The sequence below is a fragment of the Sinocyclocheilus anshuiensis genome, unplaced genomic scaffold (assembly GCF_001515605.1).
Source record: "Sinocyclocheilus anshuiensis isolate Anshui unplaced genomic scaffold, SAMN03320099.WGS_v1.1 scaffold2056, whole genome shotgun sequence".
NCBI classification, from domain to species: Eukaryota; Metazoa; Chordata; class Actinopteri; order Cypriniformes; family Cyprinidae; genus Sinocyclocheilus; species Sinocyclocheilus anshuiensis.
Window position 1 is genome coordinate 737,153 of NW_015551026.1, and position 21,369 is coordinate 758,521.

General features: G+C 37.1%; 1 pseudogene; it reads left to right on the plus strand.

The window, feature by feature from the left end:
• LOC107661148 (disrupted in renal carcinoma protein 2 homolog) overlaps positions 1–10,786 on the plus strand; it is a 44,865-nt pseudogene extending 34,079 nt beyond the window's left edge.
• The last annotated feature ends 10,583 nt before the right edge of the window (positions 10,787–21,369 follow it).

A 21,369-nucleotide genomic window follows, 5' to 3' on the forward strand; every position in this document is an offset into this window, starting at 1 on the left:
GATGCCGCATGCGCACACACAGTTAAGCATTGTTACATTGACAATGCAGCCTGTTCATTATTATAATAAAATACAGTCAGTCAAACTTATGCAAAAAACCTGTGTAGTAAAAAAAAAAAAATGTAAAAAATGTCGTAAAATCTGTGTCGTTAAGTGTTAGCCTATCACAGTACCGCCGTGAAGTTATGCAAAACATTTTGTTTTACGTGGATATTGGAACGCGAGTGAAGTAGGCTACATAAATAATAATTTGCCATTCAAATACATCGCGATTACGGAAACATTTGATTTTGTGTGGAATGAGAGACCCAACGTTGGTTTCAGTTTCGTTTTAGCCTAAATGAATTCGTTTTGGCTTGTCGTTTATATTGCTATAACTTCTTATATTTTTAATTTTTGTTCTTTTCTAAATACTGTTAATTGAAAGGATTTGTTGTGGAGTGAGGGGAACTAAAATAGCCTAGCTATGTTTACAGTGTTTATTATAATGTTTGTAAACATTTCGCGTCGGCATTAGGCCTATTTCTGAATGAAACCATAAAATGCGACTTATATGCGACTTATGTTTTTCCCCCCTAAAAAACAAATTTTTTATACGCGTAGCATATTTTAACCATGCAGCAAACTTTTTAAATATTTTGATAAATTACTGAAAAAATAAATCATTAAATGACTTTTTAAACCATTTAACTGATTGTATTAATCGGTCAAAATTCTTACGGTCGGTTAACCGGTTAAAAGGTTAAAATGAACATCCCTAGCTTCAGTTCAGTGGGTCACAGAGTAGTTTGAAATACATTTGTCTTGTATCTGAAAGTTGTAAATAATATTTATTATGTAACGTTGTTATGTAAGGAATAATTGACAATGATTGACATTTTGGCCACATTACTACCTTGACTGTGAAGTGCCATTGTCAGTTTTTTCACTTATGACATGATTACCACTTATATCAAGACTTTTCAGGATTTGTGTTTAGGACTAAATTACATTGAAAAGTTTGGAATCATTATGAACTTTTTATGTTTTTGAAAGCATTTGATTATTTATTCACCAATGTTGCATTAAATTGGTCAAAAACACTACTGTTTAAAAGTTTGGGGTCAGTAAGATTTAGGGAATTAATACTTTTATTTAGCACAGATACTGTACATTTAATTGATCAAAAGCGACAGTAAAGACATTTATGTTTCAAAAGATTTCTATTTCAAATAAATGCTGCTTTTTGAATTTTATATTCATCAGAGAATCCTGAAAAAATGTATCACGGTATCCACAAAAATGGAAATATTAATATTAAACTGTTATCAACATCATAATTTAATGAGATTATAATAAGAAATGTTTCTTGAGCAGCAAATCAGCATATTAGAATGATTTCTAAATGATCACGTGACACTCAAGACTGGAGTAATGGCTGCTGAAAATTCAGCTTTGCCATCACAGGAATACATTACATTTTAAAATATGTTAAAATAAAATAGTTATTTTAAATTGTAATACTATTTCACTATTTTTATTGTTTTAACTATTTTTGATCAAATAAATGCAGCCTTGGGGAGAAGAAGAGACGTCTTTAAAAAACATTTTAAAATGTTGCTGAACCTAAACTTTTGAACATTAGTGTGCATTAAAGCAATTTATGTTTAAATAATTACAGTATTTGAGATGAAGTTTTAATGCAGCGTAGGTGTTTATCCCATTTTTGATGAAACTAGTGTTTGCCATGTATTTTCAATATGCATGCTGCCAGCTGAGGGATCTGTTTCTCAGACTAGAGACTCTGATGTGCTTGTCCTCTTGTTGTTCTGCATTGGGCCATCCATTTATCTCTCTACCCTGGTTAGAACCAGTTTGTTCTTCTTTTAAAACAGAACTGCACACTCACACATGGAACAGCTTCTCATCATTTAAAATGACAATAGATTGATGTGATGAGTTTCTAGAACAGGGTGTTTCTTTTTGGCAATTTTTAAAATAAAATTGAATTTTGGAAATGAAAGTATATTTAATACTGAAAAAAAAAAACATTTGCAATTTCCACACTTCATTAAACTTCAGCTGTGCTAAGATAAAAAGGAAGGATTCTGTAGTACCAGTTTAGTACATTATAATCATTACTTAAGAATGAGGTGTAACAGTGTTTTCTTAGTCGATTAGAGTAATATCTGCTGAAATAAGGTTTGCCAGCACAGGTAAATTGAGTTAGAAAGGTTTTTTCCCCTCAAATATTCATTTGCAAGGTTGTCTTTCTTTTCCTGTGTAAAGAAGGAATTATTCTAGAAATGTATTTGGGATATAGCCCTCTCTCTCTCTCTGCTCCTTTAGCCACTCTCTACACTTCCTGCATCCTGGTGGGTATCTTCATCAACAGTAGTGTGCCCATCTTCTTGGAGCTGTTCATTGAGACGGTTTACCCTGTTCCTGAGGGCATCACCTGCGGAGTGGTCACCTTCCTCAGCAACCTCTTCACTGGACTTATGCTGTTTTGCCTCACCTTTTACTTCACAGGTACCTTGATATTTTAACTCTCGAAAGGCAGTGCAGGTTTACAGCAAAGAAAACTAAGCTTTCCCTCAGCCTAAACACACAGGAACACATGGCAGAGATATTAAAGAGACTTACACTTAGGACGGTGTCACTGTCCCAAAGTCATTGTCCTCCTGAATGATGATTAACTTTCAGTGTAAAGATGAAAAAAATGTGCAGGAAGATTGACTTGTCTGCCCGATCTTGCTGTGTAAATAGTAGCTTCCAGCTGAATATTCATGTATCACTTTCTGACAGGTTTCATTGGATTGACAGGTAGTGTGTGATAGTTTTATTCTAGCTCTTGCTGTTGGTGGACACCATTTCGTCAGGTTGACACAAAGGCTGTATGTGTTTTCCTTTCAAAAACATGAGGCATTGCATTTTGGTGTGCCTACATAACACGTACATAACATATATACACATAAATAACACATGTGATTGTAATAATTATTAATTATTAATAATGTTCTATGTTGTGAATGGGCGAAATCTCCCAAAACCTGTCCAGGAAATGCCTAGTTCACATTTCACACCAGAACCAAAAGATGAAAGAAAAAAATCCTTAAAGAAAATGTAATCTACTTGGGTTGTGATTTTATTTTCAGGATAATTATCCCACAGTTCTTCATAATTGGCCTGGTATTATCTTTTTTATTTGTTTTAATGATTCTCATTAATGTAACACAGTACAGTTTTTACCGTAAAAAATCTTGTTTTTAAAATTAGTTTTTAAAATTCAAATCAATTTATAATTCATTTGTAAATTAAAGGTAGTAAAACAAATAAAATAAAGGAATAAAGAAATTGTAATGTACATATTTATGTTATTGTATTATGTAAAATATATAAAGTAATATAAATACATCTTTTTAAAATCTGTTTTTATGCATTACAGTAATGAGAGTTGGGGATTTAATCGCATCATAATATTAAGAGTCCTAATAGCAGACTTTATTGGCTTTATGCCTATTTTGCTTATTCATTCGTTCATTTATTTAGTTATTTGTAGGGATGCACCGATACCACTTTTTTCAGTACTCGCCCGATACCGATACTTTTATTTTTGTACTTGCCGATACCGAGTACCGATACCAATATTTTTATTGCATTTGTAAATTTTTTTAAATATTGGGTACAGAAACCAAAAGAGTATGTATAATGTTAGTTGGTTAACTTCATTTATCAAATAGATAGTCAAACCAAAATTTATTTTTTTTAAACAAAAATTAGACAGCTGTTAGTATGACTGTATTTACACAACTATCAATAATTAGTCGGGCAGCCCTTAGCCTTAATGACAGCATTTGTTTATTGGTTTATTAGGGGGTAAAATCAGACTTGCAGTATGATAAAAGGATAATAAAACAGGTTATAAAAAATACCATAGATGTGCATTGAACCTGAGCCAAATATAGGAACCAGAATGTGATGCGATGATTTTTTTATTATAATTTTTTTTAATACTTGAAACATTTAGCAACCAACTAACCAACACTAAGGCTGATGATACAAGGGGCATTTTTTTGAGCAATTTTGCCAGGCAACTTTTTTTAAAGGAATGTTTCTTGGGCACTTTCCCACTGAAAATGGGTAACAAATTTCTATCTGGATACTTTAGATCAGTCGTGGGCCCTGTGTCTCACCTGGTTGCCCGTTGACGGCAACATTAACCAGAGTTGCCCGGCAACATTGCTCAAAAAGTTGCCCCGTGTATCATCAGCCTAAGAATATCCTAGAAACAACCTAGAGCATCTCTAAAACTTCATAGCTATGCCTGGGAAACCACGCACAACACTTGTGGGTGCAGGCAAGCACCACACATTTTCTTCAGAAATTAGCATATGTTATAAATTATGGAGCTGTCAACCTCTGTTCACACTGACCACTTTCAAGTCCAGATGCCTGCTGTGATACACTCATATCCCCATTTTGTCAGTGGCCTTGACTGACCGGCTGACGGATCTCTGTTTTATGAGCAGTCAGGTTGCTGGACTGCTCCCAGGCTGCGAAAACTCCTCCGTCTTTCTGCTGATCCCCTGGAGAAGATTAAATTGAGATGAGTGAGCTTAACTGGCTCATCCTTTCAAATCTGATTGGGTTATCGGTCCCAAATGAAGCCATGAGATTCGTACTGCCTTTGTGTGGATGTCAGAGCAGCATTGGCCCGCCAAAACCGTGCCATGGCTGAAAATAACGTTGAAACAATGAGGTCTCTATATATAGAAGATTATTGCGTTGGCATTTCTATTGAGTTTTGAACACTTTGTTTCTGTTTAGGACAACCGGTGTGTAGGCACTGAAGAGTTGATGGATGGATTTCTGTTTGTTTCATCAGAACCATCCTGCAACCTCTTGCTGTTTCCACTGGCAGAAAGCCCTTTTCAAAAAAAATAAGCTTACTGTTAACTAAACTGCACAAAATCTTCCTCTTAAAGGTGCAGTTCCACTTAAATTTTGAAACCTAGGGAAATGAACAACACTTGCACAGCCATCGATGTTGTTTTTTTTCCTTCCTATTCTGCTATTTTTATTGACATTTTCCATCTTCATAGGCTAGTTAGGAATGACCTAACTGTGAGTGTTGCTATCTAGTGGAACCACCAGTGCAATCAGTTCGAGGCAAAGGCACAGATAATGCAAATGTGCAAAAGATGTAAAACTGAAGCATACTTTGACCTCAAGGGCACTTGCACATTAGAAAAAGCTCTGACTCCTCTTTCTAATCATGAAGACAAAAACTTATTTCTTATTAAGTTACACTACCATTCATGAGTTTGGGGTCTTTAAGATTGTTTTTATTATTATTATTTTTTTAAAGAAATTAGTACTTTTATTCAGCAAAGATGCACTAAATTGCTCAAAAGTGACAATATAATAATTCATAATGTTACAAAAGATTTTTATTTAAAAATAAATGCTGTTCTTTTGAACATTGTTCATCAAAGAATGCTGAAAATAAATGTAGCATGGTTTCCACAAAAACATTAAGCAGCGCAAGTGTTTTCAACATTGATTGAAATGAGCACCAAATCGGCATATAAGAATGATTTCTGAAGGCTTATGTGACACTGAAGACTGGAGTAAAGGCTGATGAAAATTCAGCTTTGCATCACAGGAATAAATTACATTAAGAAATATTATTATTATTATTATTATTATTATAAAATACAAATATTATTAAAATAGAAAACAGTTATTTTAAATTGTAAAAATATTTTATAATATTAGTTTTACTGTGTTTTTGATCAAATAAATGCAGCTTTGGTGAGCATAAGAGACTTCTTCTTAAAAATCTTACTGACATCAAACTTTTGAGCGGTTCATATTTGACACATTATGTCCTTCTCTCTCTCTCTTTGTTAGAAGACCCTTTAATCCTGATTGAGACCGAGTTCTGTTGTTTACCCTCTTGTAATTACCTTGTTTCTTTCCATTCCATTGTTAATATAGATCTGAACTATGGTTTAGATTGGGTTTTCAGTGTGCATTGAAAATCACCTGCCTCACCTAGATTGGCCTGCCTCAAAGATGTTCTTTTATTTTCCAGATGCTCTTTTTTTTTTTCAGCCACCCAAGTTTGAATTGATGTGCTTTCAGGAATCGCAAGTGCCTGTGACCAATGATACATTCACAAATGTCTTACACATTCTTTGTATTCACTTTAAAATGAAGTGAAAGGGATGTGCTTCACTGAGTTACCGTTGCTGTCCTTCCCAGCTGGCCATTTAAATTGGCAAGGTTGGTTCATTCACCCTTAATCTGAAAGCTGTGAATAGCTGGTAAAGATTGAACATGCAGCCTTTTTGATTGTGTGGCTTAGTTAAGGCCATGTCATCTAGTGTCTGAGGGTGGCCCTTATGTCAAATGCCAATAATATAATTAAAGGTCCAGTAACCTTTTTTAGAGACCCAGAGTGTGCACTTCCTGCTCTAAATTCTTTTTGCAGCATTTGATTTAGCTAATGTTCAATTCCCTGTGAAGGTAAGCCTTCAGCAAAATCAGGTTTCCTAGCTTTTCACACCATGCTTAACCTGTTTAAGTTAAAGCTGAGGTGTGTAATTTTTTCACTTAAGTACTTTTCATAAGGATGAAATATATAGTTACCATATGTTTTATCAAGCAATATTGTATTGGATATTTTTGTATACATATTAATTGTACCTGATCTTTTGTTCTCTATATATGTTTCTTTTTCTTTTTTCTTTTTTTTTCCAGGCCAAACCAGGTAAACAAATCAAACTCATAGGTGTAAAATATAGGTGTGATTTAATCTTATAAGGAGAAAACAGAGCCTACGAACTGTCAGTCAGCCTCTCTCGATGCTGCTTGGGGCCAGAGGGAGACATTAAACCGAACTGAAATATGCCATCAGTCTGCCAGCTGAATTGGGTACCGATTAAGAATAATTACAGCAATAAGAGGACCATCTCAGACGCCTTAGCTTGCCTGACAGGAAGTGAAGGAGCCCTGTGGGTGACTGTGAAGACATTGGGCCGCTTGGTCACGACGTGAGACAGCTGCTGTAGGATGTTTCCTCTCATCCCTCCCCCCTTGTCCTCACTTTTGTCCCAACGCTCCGTGTGTAAGAGATTGCGAGTGTCACGGTGAGTGGCCTGTTTACGCTGTCATTCTGCCATGGCCTTTTCCGCACATTACAGGCCCTGAGACGATGGCAGAAAAGAGACGGGCTAAATTGTACCCTTAATAACAAGATCTCTGCATTCTGCCGTCAGGTATTAAGAGGAAGGAAATACAACATAACAGTTTGACTGCTGCGTAAACTGACAGACAGGATATAATTGCTGTGCTCCCATTATTGCGAGAGAAGGTGGGAGAAATCGAATCCTTTAACCCAACTTCTTTTGCATTCTCCATAGTGTCGCTGCCTCAGGGAGAGGATGGGCGCTGTGTCCGAAGTTCTGCCTTCCATTAGCGCTGGAAGGGTGACTGTTGACGACTCACAGATTTTTGTGGGGCGTCTGATTAGATTACCTGAGTTGAGCCACTCTCTTCATTAACATTCGGTGCCGACATCCCGCCTGCTGATGCTACCTCTCTCTTAAATTGATGAGGCTGGGGCAGGCGTGCATAATACATAATAGCCAGATAAACACAACTCCATTAACCTGCCGCTATACCAGCACTGCTGAAGGGATAGTAAGGCCTGATTAATGAGGGGGCTTTTGGAAAGAATCCCCACTTCCCATTTCTTCAAGTCGACATGGCTCTATCCTCCAGCATACCTGCTTGCGTTTATTGTGCTGCATGGCTAAATCATATAATTTAGCCCAAATGGGCTCAGCAGCTGACCCAGCATGCATTTCACCTTCTGCCATCGATTGCAGCTCTCACTTCAGGGGCAATTGATCAACCTGTTATCTGGATAAGGGACGCCTCAAAATTGAAATTCACTTCTCTATTAAATTAAGTTGCACTCTTTCCTTTGTCCTCAAGGGTCTGTGTGTTTGACCTGGTTTATGTTATATTCAACCCGGCGCTCTATCAGGGCCACAGCAGCTGGTGTTGGGCTTTCATGCATTGAATGGCTGCTGTATATGTCAACTCTGAATGTGCTTGCACAGCTCTCACATGCTGTTTTCAGTGTCATCTTTTAAAGGGAATCTTTGTACTCACGTGCATTGCTTGTGAAATGATTCTATTGGTTTAACCATCAACCTTAAAGTAAAACCTCTCATATCTTTAACTGCCCAATGTAAGCAATACAGCAGCTGTGGGAAACAGTGTGTCTTTTTTTCCTCACATACGCTATAAAATATTTCAGACAATTATATTGTTTCTCTAGTCTATTTGCCTTTGGTTATTGGAGAATGAACTTGTATGTGGTTTGGTCAGAAGTGCCAGCTACATTTAGTCAAGTGAATTGATGTTTGTAATTTTTCACCTTTAGTTCTGTAATGTCATGAAATTAAAAAATAGAGTATGTGGGGCATTATTTCTATTATTATATCCACTTTTTTAAGTCTCGCCCGACTGGAATGATGCTTTACATTTCCGGTCTCTGGTGTTTCTAGTCAAATTAATGTATTTTCCAAGCCAATAGTATAACGTTACACCTATGAAAATGGTAATTTACCGTGTCGCAATGACTCTTTTTGCAGTAACTCACCTGTCATAGTTTAATAAGTAGGAAGATGGCATGAAGTGACGCGAGGTTAGAACAAATTTTCTCATTTAAACTTTATATTTTTTTTCTATTGATTAACAAAAAATGCATGAACCTTCAACCATACAGAAAATAAGAAATGTATGGACTAGAGTTATTTATAAGAATATAATAAACACGTCTTCTATCATGCATTGAAATACTGTACATGGCATCTGGTGCTCTAAAAGTTGTCATCCCTAACATCAGTCAACCTTGCTCTTTTGTTTTTCAGAGCTGTCCTGGTTGAACTGGTGTCTAACAGGCTCCTGCATCTTCAGTCTCCTGCTCCTCCTCTTCTTCAGGGAATCGTATGACCGCCTCTATTTGGATATCTTTGTCTCTGTCTGAGCACACCGCGTGAGCTTTTTTCAGCAGAAGACTACAGAAGAAGTATTTTTATGGGCACTGTATTCCAGCAGAGAAAGAGCACACAGCATGTTGCTAATTTTTATGGATGTTTTTTTTTTTTTTTTATGTTGTAATTGTGAAATATATGACCAGCAGTGATGGCAGTGCATTGTGTTAGCATCATAACTAACAGCGGGAACTGAGACCTGACTAAGGAAGAAAGAAGTGTAGATATTGACCTTTCTACTTGACATTTTGTCTCCTGGACGCATCCCTTTTTTACGTTTTATTTTACTTTTTTAAATATTTGTATGAATTTTTATTTTTTTTAACGATTAATGGAAATTATGTGTTTACATACTGGCCCAATAAAAGGGACTTTTATTGCTTAGAGAGACATAGATACAAGCGGATCTACTCACTGATTTGGCAGCGCCCCATGGTGATGACTCCTGTAGTGCTCTCACCACATCTAATGGGAGTGTAATGGATAATTATAGACAGGCTCAATTAGCCGCCTGGCGGGAGCTATGGCCGTCTGTGGACCGGGGACCTCTTAGAGCTGTAGTGTCACTTGTGAATAGCCTGTGGGATCCAAGCTTTAATTGACCTGTGATAGTACTGTCAATAAGTGGCAGAAGCTGTGGTCCTCCAGTCTTCTTGTTTTCCATATCAACCCATATTATGCAAAGAATAATCCACTCCGCTGTGGTGTTTAGCTAATCACCTTGCATCCATTAGTCCGATTCTGGGTCCTGCTACATCAAGGCGTCTGAGGTCACAGTTTATGTGATGAGGGATCTGTATTATTCATGTTTAGGTAGCCATTTGTGTTCGTCCCATTCTCATGTGAAGGCTTGGTTTATAGCTGTAGCATGCGCACAGTGGGTGTCTGTTGCACAAGCCTTTTAGAATGTTATGCAATTGATCATGCATTTAAATGTAATTTATTAACTAATTTTAGTGATTAATACACTAATATTGACAATAAGGGATTGTTAATGGTTTTTATGTCTGAGTACTGTTGCAGAAGAGCATTTAAACATGGCATTATGGACTGCTGGAATCAGTACAAAACTATTCACCAGCAATAATAGCCATGTTCTGTAGCCTGTCATGATTTGTGGCATAACCTAATGCAAAAACAAGTGCAATACTCCCTACATTTTTTAAATACAGCCTGTTTTATGACCCATGCACACGCTGGGCTATCCTTTCCTGCATTTTCAACATTGCCATAAAAATGGAGCCCATCTGAATCTGGACTGCTTTGCCACTTTCACTTTGCTGTGAAAGGTGAAATTTGGTGGCTTGAGACTTAAATTAATCTCTGTCTGCTGTTGGATTTAGTGTTGACCTCAGTGGAACTGATTGACGGTTATCAGTGGAAAGGAAAAGTGTTTTACGGACACACTGAATCCCACGTTTCCACAGCTTTCCAACCGAGAACTTTGGACACACACACGGTTCTGTTCTTCTCTGGGAAAAGCCTGCATGTGAATCACTTTTTCGTGTCTTTGTACAGAACAGTTCTCTATTTTACCTGCTGTTAACGTTGCCTTAATTAACAGTGACCTTTGTTCTGTCCTCCTCTTCACTGTGATGTGCGTGCCGTGCTGCAGTCAGTGCTTGTGCTCTGTTCTGTCACTGTAATGTTAATCGTAAGTGGCACTGGAGAGGCGTACGTGCCCCTGTCCATTTGCAGAAACATGTCAAAGATTTTTTAGCACCTTATTAAAAAAATGTTTTTAAAAAGGAATCATGTCTTATTGGCCTCTCTGTCATCAAGATGTTGACCCGGCTTGAAGTACATAAAGAGAAACCATAAAAATAGCAGTTATAAAACAGATAGTTCTGACTCTGAAATATGACTGGTTAAGCCGTGTATGAAGCCATCTTAAAATACTACACGGATTGATTGAAACGTTGGCATGGTGTGAAACAGCCTTTAGAAAACATGTGCCTGACCTTCGAGGAAACAACTTTTCTTTTCCACTAAATGTGTTATCGTGGATGTATAATGAGCTCATGTTTTTGGAGTTTGCACACGCTCTGTGATGCCCCACACCCTTCAAAGCATGAGATCATAGATGACATCAGGATTGAGAGTGGGCGTCCGCGGACAGTATGTGTACTCAGGAGTTGTTAACATATTGTGTGGTACACCAGCCAAAAAACCTGGGGTTTACATGCAAGCCTATAGGTTATTGTTCTCATAGATTATTTCTCGTGAATTTTGCTTATGTTTGTGTTGTTAGTAGCCACGTTTACATGGACACTTTTTGTTTCAAATCATTCCGACTGATGGATCTGAACGTAGTGTTTACATGAACGCTAAATAAAGTGATCGGGTTGATGTGCGCATTTATATGTCACAAGCTTCAAATCAGATTTAATCTTTTGACATGCACACACTGCAAGAATATACAGGGTTTCCCGCTGTTTTTGCATACTAACCATACTCCTTTTCTTTGTTTTAAAAAGCAGACTTAATATTTCTCTCTTTTTGGTCCTAATTAGGAGACAAAAGTACATGAAGCTTTGTGCAATGATGCTTATAACAACATTGGCTTGTTCCGTGCATCATTGCGCCATTTCTACATCATTGCACATGCGCAAAACTTTCCAGTTTCGGTTTTCAATCCGATCAAGTGTTTACATGTCCTATCGAAAGGATTAGAAAAGGTTAATCTCACCCCTCTCAACCCGATTAAAATTTCAATCTGTTTGGACCTTTTTATTCTGATTGAGGTTTACATGGAGCGTTTTCATTCAGATTGGACTTTTAAATGTTTACATGCACAATTTTTGGTTCATTCGCACTGAATTCATTCCGATTGATGAATCTGTTTGGGCCTTTTTATTCTGATTGAGGTGTTTACATGGAGCATTTTCATACAAATTGGACTTTTAAATGTTTACATGCACAATTTTTGGTTCAATCGGACTGAATTAATTTCATTCGAAACTTTTTGTTTCAAAACATTCCGACTGATGAATCTGAATGTAGTGTTTATATGAACACTAAATAAAGTGATCGGGTTGATGTGCACGTTTATATGTCACAAGCTTCAAATCGGAATTGATTTTTCACAAATTCACAAATATAGAGTTTCTCTCTTGTTTGCACATAACCACACTCCTACACGGTTTCTTTATTTGTTTTTAACAGCAGAATTAATATTTATCCATTTATGGATAAATATACATATAAACCGCTGTGCCGTGCTGCTCATATTTATCACGCAGTAAAAATGCCCCTCCCTGCGCCCAAAACAGGTTGCCTGTGGATGAGAATCCAAAACAAGGACTGATGGGAGGTTGTGCTGCTCCACTTCACAGTTGCCGAGTGAAAGGAGAGTTTTATAATGACAGGACACACATTTATACAACACTTTATTCAAAAGGAAGAACTGCTCGTTCTGCGCGTCATATTTTATGCTATTTCTGCGTCATTGCACATGCGCAGTCCTTTCAGTTTTCGGGGTTCAATCCGATCGAGTGTTTACATGCATACAATACAATCGAATACAATTGTATTCGAAAAGGAATAAACCACCCCCTTCAATCCGATCGAAATTTCATTCCGATTGAGCCGATTAAAGTGTTTACATGAAGGCTTTTCAGTCCGATTGAGCAGTCAATCCGATTACAAACAGATTATTAGGGTGCATGTAAACGTGTAATTGGAATACAATGCTCCATGTAAATGCACCTAGTGATAGTGAGTGAGAGAATTTAGTTGTCTGCTGTTCATGTAACTTTTAGTTTGAGAAGTTGTTTATTCATGTTGAATTTGAATAGGATGAGCTCTTTTTAGACTTTGAAAACAATAATATTTTAAATTACAAAACCAAATAAAAAAGACATCTATAATCATATGGAGATATTTTATTTATACTGTGTGTGTGTGTGTATATACACATGTCACTGTATTCTTAGGTTTTTATTGAAACTAACAACAATTTGCAGTTATGTGAATGTTAAATAGAATTACTTTGCATTCATCCTTTTGCATTAAAAATCAATCTAATGGTTTTGGATTAACGATCCCCAGAACAGGACACAGAAACCGTGAGCACGTCTTCAAGGTTTTTTTTTTATTCCCTTTACTTTTTTAAAAAACGTCTTATTTTTTTCTCCTTTCAAAGAATGAAGTATTGAAGTTTCTTAAGTTTTTTTTTTTTTTTGTCACAGTACTGCTGTCAGAGAATTGAAAGAACATTGATCCCTTTCTTCCTCCCACCATAGCTGGATAACAAAAAAAAAAGCGTTTAAACTTGTCCCGTCAACTTTTCAGCACATAAAAAAGCCTCAGATTCAAGTGTTACTTTTCAGTGTTGACAACAGCAGCAACAGGCATCCTGGGAGAAGATTGTCTTAAACAGGTGTTTTCATTCAGTCACAAGCAATTTCATACAATCCATTTTGGCTTTGTTCCCCATCCATGGGCTCTGTTCTGCCATGGTTCCTGTTCTTGAGCACATAACGCATGCTCTGTAGTAAACAGAGCTCACTGTCAATCTAGGTGACACTTTTATAGCCATTGATTTGTTTTCTGTTGCAGCTTTCAGGCCTCGCATGCTCTGTATGCCCTTTCATGTTTCCTGCAAGATGTTTCCCAGTGGACTTCTTCTGCAACAGATGAACAGAACCTCTTATAAAAAATACAAATACATAGGTGAAACCACACGCAATCATCCATTTTTGTTTTCTGTTGTAGTTGTGTGCTCATAAGTTTACACACCCCTTGAAACTGTAAGATTCTTATATTTAGCATCTTTCGTATAAAATAATAAATTTAGACAAATTCAAAAGACAAGTGGTGCTTACCACTTCAAAAAAAAAAAAGGTTAAATGTTGACACTATAGGTGCTTTATGTTATACAGCTCACTGGAATAGCATGATAATGCTGTATAAAACTGAATCCGGTGTTGTGACCATTGGATCCTTTTGCACAAATTGGACCACAATTTTTATGTTAATTATAATATAATTAGCTATAGATTGAGAAATTAAACATTTCTTATTCTTTAACTGCTTAGCATACCACTAGCCTGTTAGCCTGCTAGCTTATTAAATATAATCCTTTGTTAAGAACATGTCAATAATAAAATGTGAAATAATAAACTTCATAATTTAATATATTATATTTTAAATGAAATACAGTATCCCCTACTTTCACGTCTTTCAAATAACATTGAGGACTCTCTCTTGTTTAATAAAAACGCAATGTTATTTTAGTATTTATGTACTAAATACTAAATAAGAGCATTTAATACTCTTTTAATTTGCTTTTAGTTTTATCATTTTTTACTTCAACAAGCAAAATTTCACATTTTAATTTTTTCCCTGAAATATATATTTTTTCTTTTATTGCTTTATTTTAATTAACAAAAAATTATTTCTAATAGTTTTAGTTTCTGTTTGTAGTGAACATTGGGTTTAATATGACTGTAATGTTCTTGCATCGTTTGTTTATAGTTTGTCTACGTTAAAAAAAAAATTGTTTATTTGTTTGTATGTTTGTTTGATTTAACAATTTAAGATAACAAAGTTAAGATTCATGTTCATGCTCAGTAAATTTGCTTATCAAATAAATCTATATGTATATATTTTTTTAATGTGTCCATTTTTACAGTGCTCTTAACCAAAAATGTAATTCCCTTATCCAAGTTTGCAACTGACCGTTTTTGATAAGCTGTAGAGATGTATAAGCTGTCTCTGTGCATTGCAGTTTCTTTAAGGATACATGACTGCAGTAAGCACCAGATGGCTGGCAGGGATGTGCGCAACATGGTCACAGAGGCATTAGCAGCCATGATCTTGCTCCAGCCCTGACTGTGATAGCCTGCTGAATAAGAAGGTAGGCATGGAACCCACACTTTGAGCAAATCAATAACAAAGTCCAACAAAACATAATGGAGCTTGATGATAATCAGTGAGACTCTACTTGGCTGAATCTCATCAAGGTGAGTCGCTTTCGTTCCAAGAACAGACGGAAGATGGAACGAGCAGACTGCATGTTTGGATTCAGTTGTGCGGCTCTAATGTGCGGAGACGTGGCTAAACCAAAGCAGCATGTCTCGAGATTTCAAGTAATTAAGAGATCCAGGCAAGCGGAAACGCAGCAGTCAGGAGAGAGACGGTCTCTTTGATCAGGCACTCATCTCATTTTAATCCCACAGCACCTCTGCTCCGACAGCCATGCTCTGCTAATGAAGGAAGCTGCCTAGCACATACTGGCTTACAATGGCATAAACCAAACTAAATATGTATTGTTTTAAGACCATTATACAGGGGTTGGACAAAATAATGTGAAGACCTGGGAAGTATTTCACCACCATTTGGCTTTAATACAGCTTCCTACCTTCTTAGAAGAGATTCATACAACTTGTGAATAGTCTCCAGTACAATGTTGTCTATCAGAGCATCTGCCAGTTGCTTCGGAGATGTTGGAAGAGGGTTTCTCACTCTTCTCTCCAAAACTGGCCACAGTGCTTTTATAACATTCAAGTCAGATGATTTGTCTGGCCAGGGCAGATGTTGAAGTTCATCTTGATGCGCCAGCTGTCCAGGAAATATAGACAATGAAAAAATAAATAAAAGATAATCACAGCAGGTTATTCACTGTAGCCTACACAAATAATATTAGCCCCTATAATAATGGGTGTTCGCATTATTTTGTCCAACCGCTGTATATTCTATTATGTTCCAGTAGTTCAACTGGTTGCGCGAAGCAAAGAGGTTCAATTCCCGTTAAACACATGCTGATAAAATGTACATGACTAATCTATGTCTTTATGTGTAAAGGGTGACTAATGGCATCTGGATTATTGTTTTGTTCGCTCATAAACATGAGAGAGCTGCTAGCACAAAGACAACTTGTGCTGTTACATGGGCTCGATGGAGCCAGAGAGGTCAGGAGTTATGACTTTGATCTGTTCAATCATGAGAGTGCTGAATGGAAATGGCCGATGTCAGAGGTCAGTAGCGCTATTAACCTGTCCTTGCAGCCAGTAGGCGCCGAATTGCATAGCATTGCTGCCACAACAGCCGCCGCAGGTGCTCACCTGTCAGGTTCCAGCACCTCTGAGCTGCTGATTAATAATTAATCATGTTGCTCATTATTCAAAATGACTTACTGTACATGACTCGCAACCCTGCAAGCTTTCAGTTACCAGGCCAGACCGCCACACTGCTTCAACAGCAAGTGAGAATGAATGGATGGTTTTAGAGTCTGAATACAGAAATTAAAAACGGTTCATTTAAAAAAAAAAAAAAACATTTTTTATTCTACATTACTTTAAATTACATGGTTAGAGATTTATGTGCAATCCTTTCAAACATGACTAAATTCATGTTATAGCACAGCATCCTATATGCGTAAAAGTGGCGGCACATTTTCTGAAGCTACTTGTACAAAGACATTGCTTCATTTAGTGAAGATACTTTAAAAAGTGACTGGCATTGTTATCTAGCGCTTTAAAACTTGTTCTTCTTTTCCCCTTTGGTTTAAAGAGTTGCTTGTTCTGCGTGTTTTTTTTTTCTTACAAAAGGTTCTGAGCAATTTCTGTTTCACGGTGCTGTAGCGAATCAGCTCATAAGGGAAATATGAATAATTAATCATAACTAGTTATAATTAATTATAAATATTTAGATCCGCTGTAGATATTTACTTGACCTCTCAGGGTCAACTGTCTGTCAATTCTAAGAACGTTAATTTCCTGGTTAAGGGAAATAACTTTCTTACTGTACAATTCTACACCGAGCTTGTAGCATAAATCTGCATGATTAAGTGACTCCAGTTATGAGCAAACAATGAACAACGTCAAGTGTGATACAAGTAAGACTTTATTAACTACATAAACTAGTCTAAACATACTACATAAACACTTAAACTGGTCTAACATACACATAAACTTAAACTGGTCTAACGTACACATACACACACATACACACATACAGCTGGTATAGGAAAGGGTTAAAGCTTAAGCAGTAAAGAGGAAATAAGGAATGAAGTTATGGAATGGAACCATATGATATTCAGCAGATCAAATGAAAAATTGTGTTTTTGATTGGTCCAGACGCTACAGTGCAAACAGATAAGCTTGCAGTATGTTTCCTGATGGAAAGTTGTGGCACTATAAAAATTCAGTGCTGTCACTTGTTCCTCTTTTGCACTGCAGTGTTGGTATGTGTAAAAATAACTCTCTCAAACAATATTATTAACTAACGTCTGAATTAGGTTTTGCTTTAAAATGACATTGTTAGACTTTTCTGTGTAGACATGTTAGAAAGAACTTTGTTGAAAACGTTTTTTCTTGTAAAATTTGTGCCAGAGATATATTTCAGTCATAGACAATGTTGTAGTTAACCTTTATTTTTGGTTCGGCGCATGTTTCAGCTTTTATGAAATCAGGCAGTAGATTAAATAAAAGAGTTAAGCTTTGTTAAATAAATGCCCAAATAACCTGAGGACGGTCAAACAAAGGATTTATTTATTTTTAATATCCATCTGATTTTTGTTCTTTTCTTTTTCTCTGTGCAGAATATATATTAGAAGCTCCATTTAGCTCCAAACCGTATTGGCTTAGTGAAGTAATTTAACATCATTTGGCCTACTCCTGCTTTCATTAATGTGAATACTCTGGAGGCAAAGGGACCCTTTATCACTGACCAATTATGGCCACCCACCCATTCTTTAATGTCACATCCAAAAAAAAAAAAAAGGTAAACACTGCTCAGTCATAAATGACTTTGAGAAAAGTCAGTAGGAGCAAAAATTTGTGAACACTGCATGAGGTGATCCTTGTGTTTGACTTTGGAAAAGAGTTCAGCACATTTTTCTTCGTTATGCATGACTCATCTGTGCTTGCTATTCCAAAAAATAAATAAATTGTAAGGCTATACAGTGCCCAGAACAAGAACTTGCTTTTAATAAAGCATAAAGAAATAGAACGGTGAAGAAAAGTCTATGCAAACACACGTAATACGCTCGCACATGACGTCACTGTTTTCACAAATTCGCGTTTTTGTATTTACACGGAAGACGATCTCAAAAACTTGCACTTAATGTAAGTTTACGCATTAACTCATATGATATAATACTTATATAAATATATTTACATTATAATATTTATATACAATTTTATATAACCTTATTATATAGATCTGTTTTAAACTATTATTTAAAAAAAATTGGGGTAATGACAATAAAGCCAAAAAACAGGACATTATCAGAGAAGACCCCGTAGAACAGGGGTGTCGAACTCAATTCCTGGAGGGCAGGAGCCCTGTAGAGTTTAGATTGAACCCTAATCAAACACACCTGATCCAACTAATCAAATCCTTCAGGCTTATTTGAAAACTACATTGTATGCGTGTTGGAGCAAAACTCTGCAGGGCTCCGGCCCTCCAGGAATTGAGTTTGACATCCCTGCTGTAGGACATCATTTGACATTTACTTGTTTTAAAATGTTTGTCTAATTTTTTTCTTCCCAAATAACGTATATGAAACCAACATGAATCCAAAGTTTACATTTCCAAGACAATGACAATGGATTTGTAATCACCTTTTTCGTCAACTTTCAGACTCCATGTGAGACTATGAGAGGATTACCCTTCATACCAGGTGTGTTAGGGAAGTTACAGTCTAGTACTGGTGAAGACGCATTACTCTGCAGCTGTGTTTACACTTGGCATTAACATGCGATCACGGTGATCGGATCAAGCAGATCAGATCATCAGTCAATCAGGACACGGCGCGTTTACACTTGGCAACATCAGCTGACTTCTCGATCTGGATAACCGATCGGATCTGTGTTTCTCGCACAATATTTAAATAAGTCTGAGGTGCAAAGTCGAACTGAAGTGGTGGGTTTTCTAATGTCGCGGGACATTTTACAAATCAAAATAAATGTACGAGTCTCACTGGCGCTCTGTTCTTCCGACAGATCGGGAGAGAGGGGGCGGTGTTTTGCGTGATGTCGTCCTGCGAATGCAGACATGATGGCTGGATTGCGTTTACATTACAGAGATCCGATCACAATGCGTCCTCGACTACCTCTGGACCAGGACACGCTGATCGGATAACATTCCGATCAGAAGCGCGTTTACACTTGTCTTTTCAATGTGCATGTGGGCAACATCCGGATACAGGTGGCATGTTGATGCCAAGTGTAAATGCAGCCCCAGACTCTGCCGACAGCAGCACAAATTGATTCCACGAGGTTTGCAGAACCACCCACAAAAGCATCTGTCTTGCTCCTCGCCACTGCTCTTCCCTGATGGGCCGCAGATTCGGCCTCTACCGTCAGCATACCGTGCTTTCCTGGCATAACGCCAGCTGGCCACTCAGGAGAGGACAGTGGTGGTCATCTATCTGTCAGTGCCAGTCTGTCAGCAGATAGCGGGTGATGGATGGAGCCTTGTGCTCATCAATAAAACCCACTTTGAAATGATTGCAGTGCTGTGCAGTGACCAGGCCCTCCCGCTGAAGCGCAACGGGGTCTGGCCTTCACCCTCCGTCTCAAAGCGTTGCCCTGCTGGACTGAGAGGGCTAGATTTAGATAAGTTTGGCTTTTATGCTGAGGAACAGTAGGTTTATGTATTGTTTACGAGGGGAAGATGACATCATTTACTCTGAGCTTGGAAAAACATCTCGGTCTCTCAGAACACACAGTTCACCCAAAAATGAATGCTGTCACCATTTATGGGCCCTAATGTCATTCAAAACATGAAAGCAAAACCTTTTAATGGATTTGTCTTAGTAATGGACTGGAATTGGTCACTTGACCAAATGGGGAATGGAGCTTTCAAACTTCAAAAAGGATGCAAAAGCATCATAAAAGTGGTTCATACCACTTCTGTATGCACATAATAGCTCTGTGTTGACCAGAAGTCATTGTTCACTGAATATCTTCACATCCCCCCATTCCTGGGCACTAAAAAAAAAGCAATGTTTAATTATTGAATGAAATTTTCTTTTGAGTCAGGTCTTTTCAATGAATACCGTAGTTTGATCCAGTTCACAAAACCTAAAAATGATTTATTCACAAACTGGACTGATCTGATTGCATTCAACTCAATGATCCAATCACAGTGGAACTGGAGGTTAATATTTTCAGTGAGTTACAGCTTAAATTAGATTTTCTTACAAAAAGGCTAGGAATATAGCACATTAGTTGGAAAGACTACACTTTTCGTATGTTTTTTTTTGTAAACCACTTCAAAGCTCTAGTTCATTGTAACTTCATGGAAAAGAGCAGCCTGTACTGTAATTAAAATACTACTACTTTTGTGTTCCAGAGAAGAAAGTAAGTCAGGTTTGAAACAACATGAGGGTGAACAGAAAATGACAGAATTTGTTTTTGGGTGAACTATTCCTTTGACTGAATGGAGCAAATGCAATACGTTAAAATTATTGATCATCTAAACACCCATTTAAAAAGAGACTTCATTTTAAAGCCAGTTCTTATCAGCTCTAGACCGTCTTCTTTAAAAATGAGATAGACTTGCAGTGAATAAGCTCCTCACGCTCACTGGGTAAATCATGTATAGCCATGCCAACTTCAATATTTATGCCATCAGGTCTTGAGTGAAAAAGGCAAACACTGTATCATGTCAAAGACCAACATCCATTTTTCTCTCAGAGGAGGGATTGTGTGAAGGGAAAACGGTGCGCGCGTGTTGTCAGAATTTAGGTCCAATTTCCCTCAGCCTGCCAAACAAATCCCTACACATACAAATGGGAGTGTATGATAACCATCCTGACATTGGATTGAAAAACATGACAATTTGAAAACGCTTACCTTTCACTCTGCGGGAGACGGGGTGACCTAGATTGATGTAGTGTGGGAGTAGTTGGGAAAGGACAAAACAGCTTAAGTTAGACTAGGTTGGCATCAAGGTTTATTATCTTTTACAATGTACAATATACAAAAATATAGAGTACCAAAAATTCACAGTGTCTAAAAGGCAGTGATTACAGTCTACATCGCATATCAAACCACCAGGTCAGTTGCATAGAAGGGCACCAAGCCTTTCAGGGATGGAGCGCCTCATTGTGTAGTCCGGGCTTTATGCGTGTTCAATAGCAGAGATACTACTTTCAAACCCGACTTACACAGAGCAGCCGCACTATATATATATATAATTTGCAATAAAAATGTAATTAATACAATGCAAATTAGGAACATTTTCAGTAATGCGCTCAGATTTTTGGACTCTTTTTTGTAGATCTTTTTCAATGAAAAAGCTTGGTACGCGAGCATATCTTTAACAGCAATATACATATCATTAAAATCTGGGAGTTACTTCA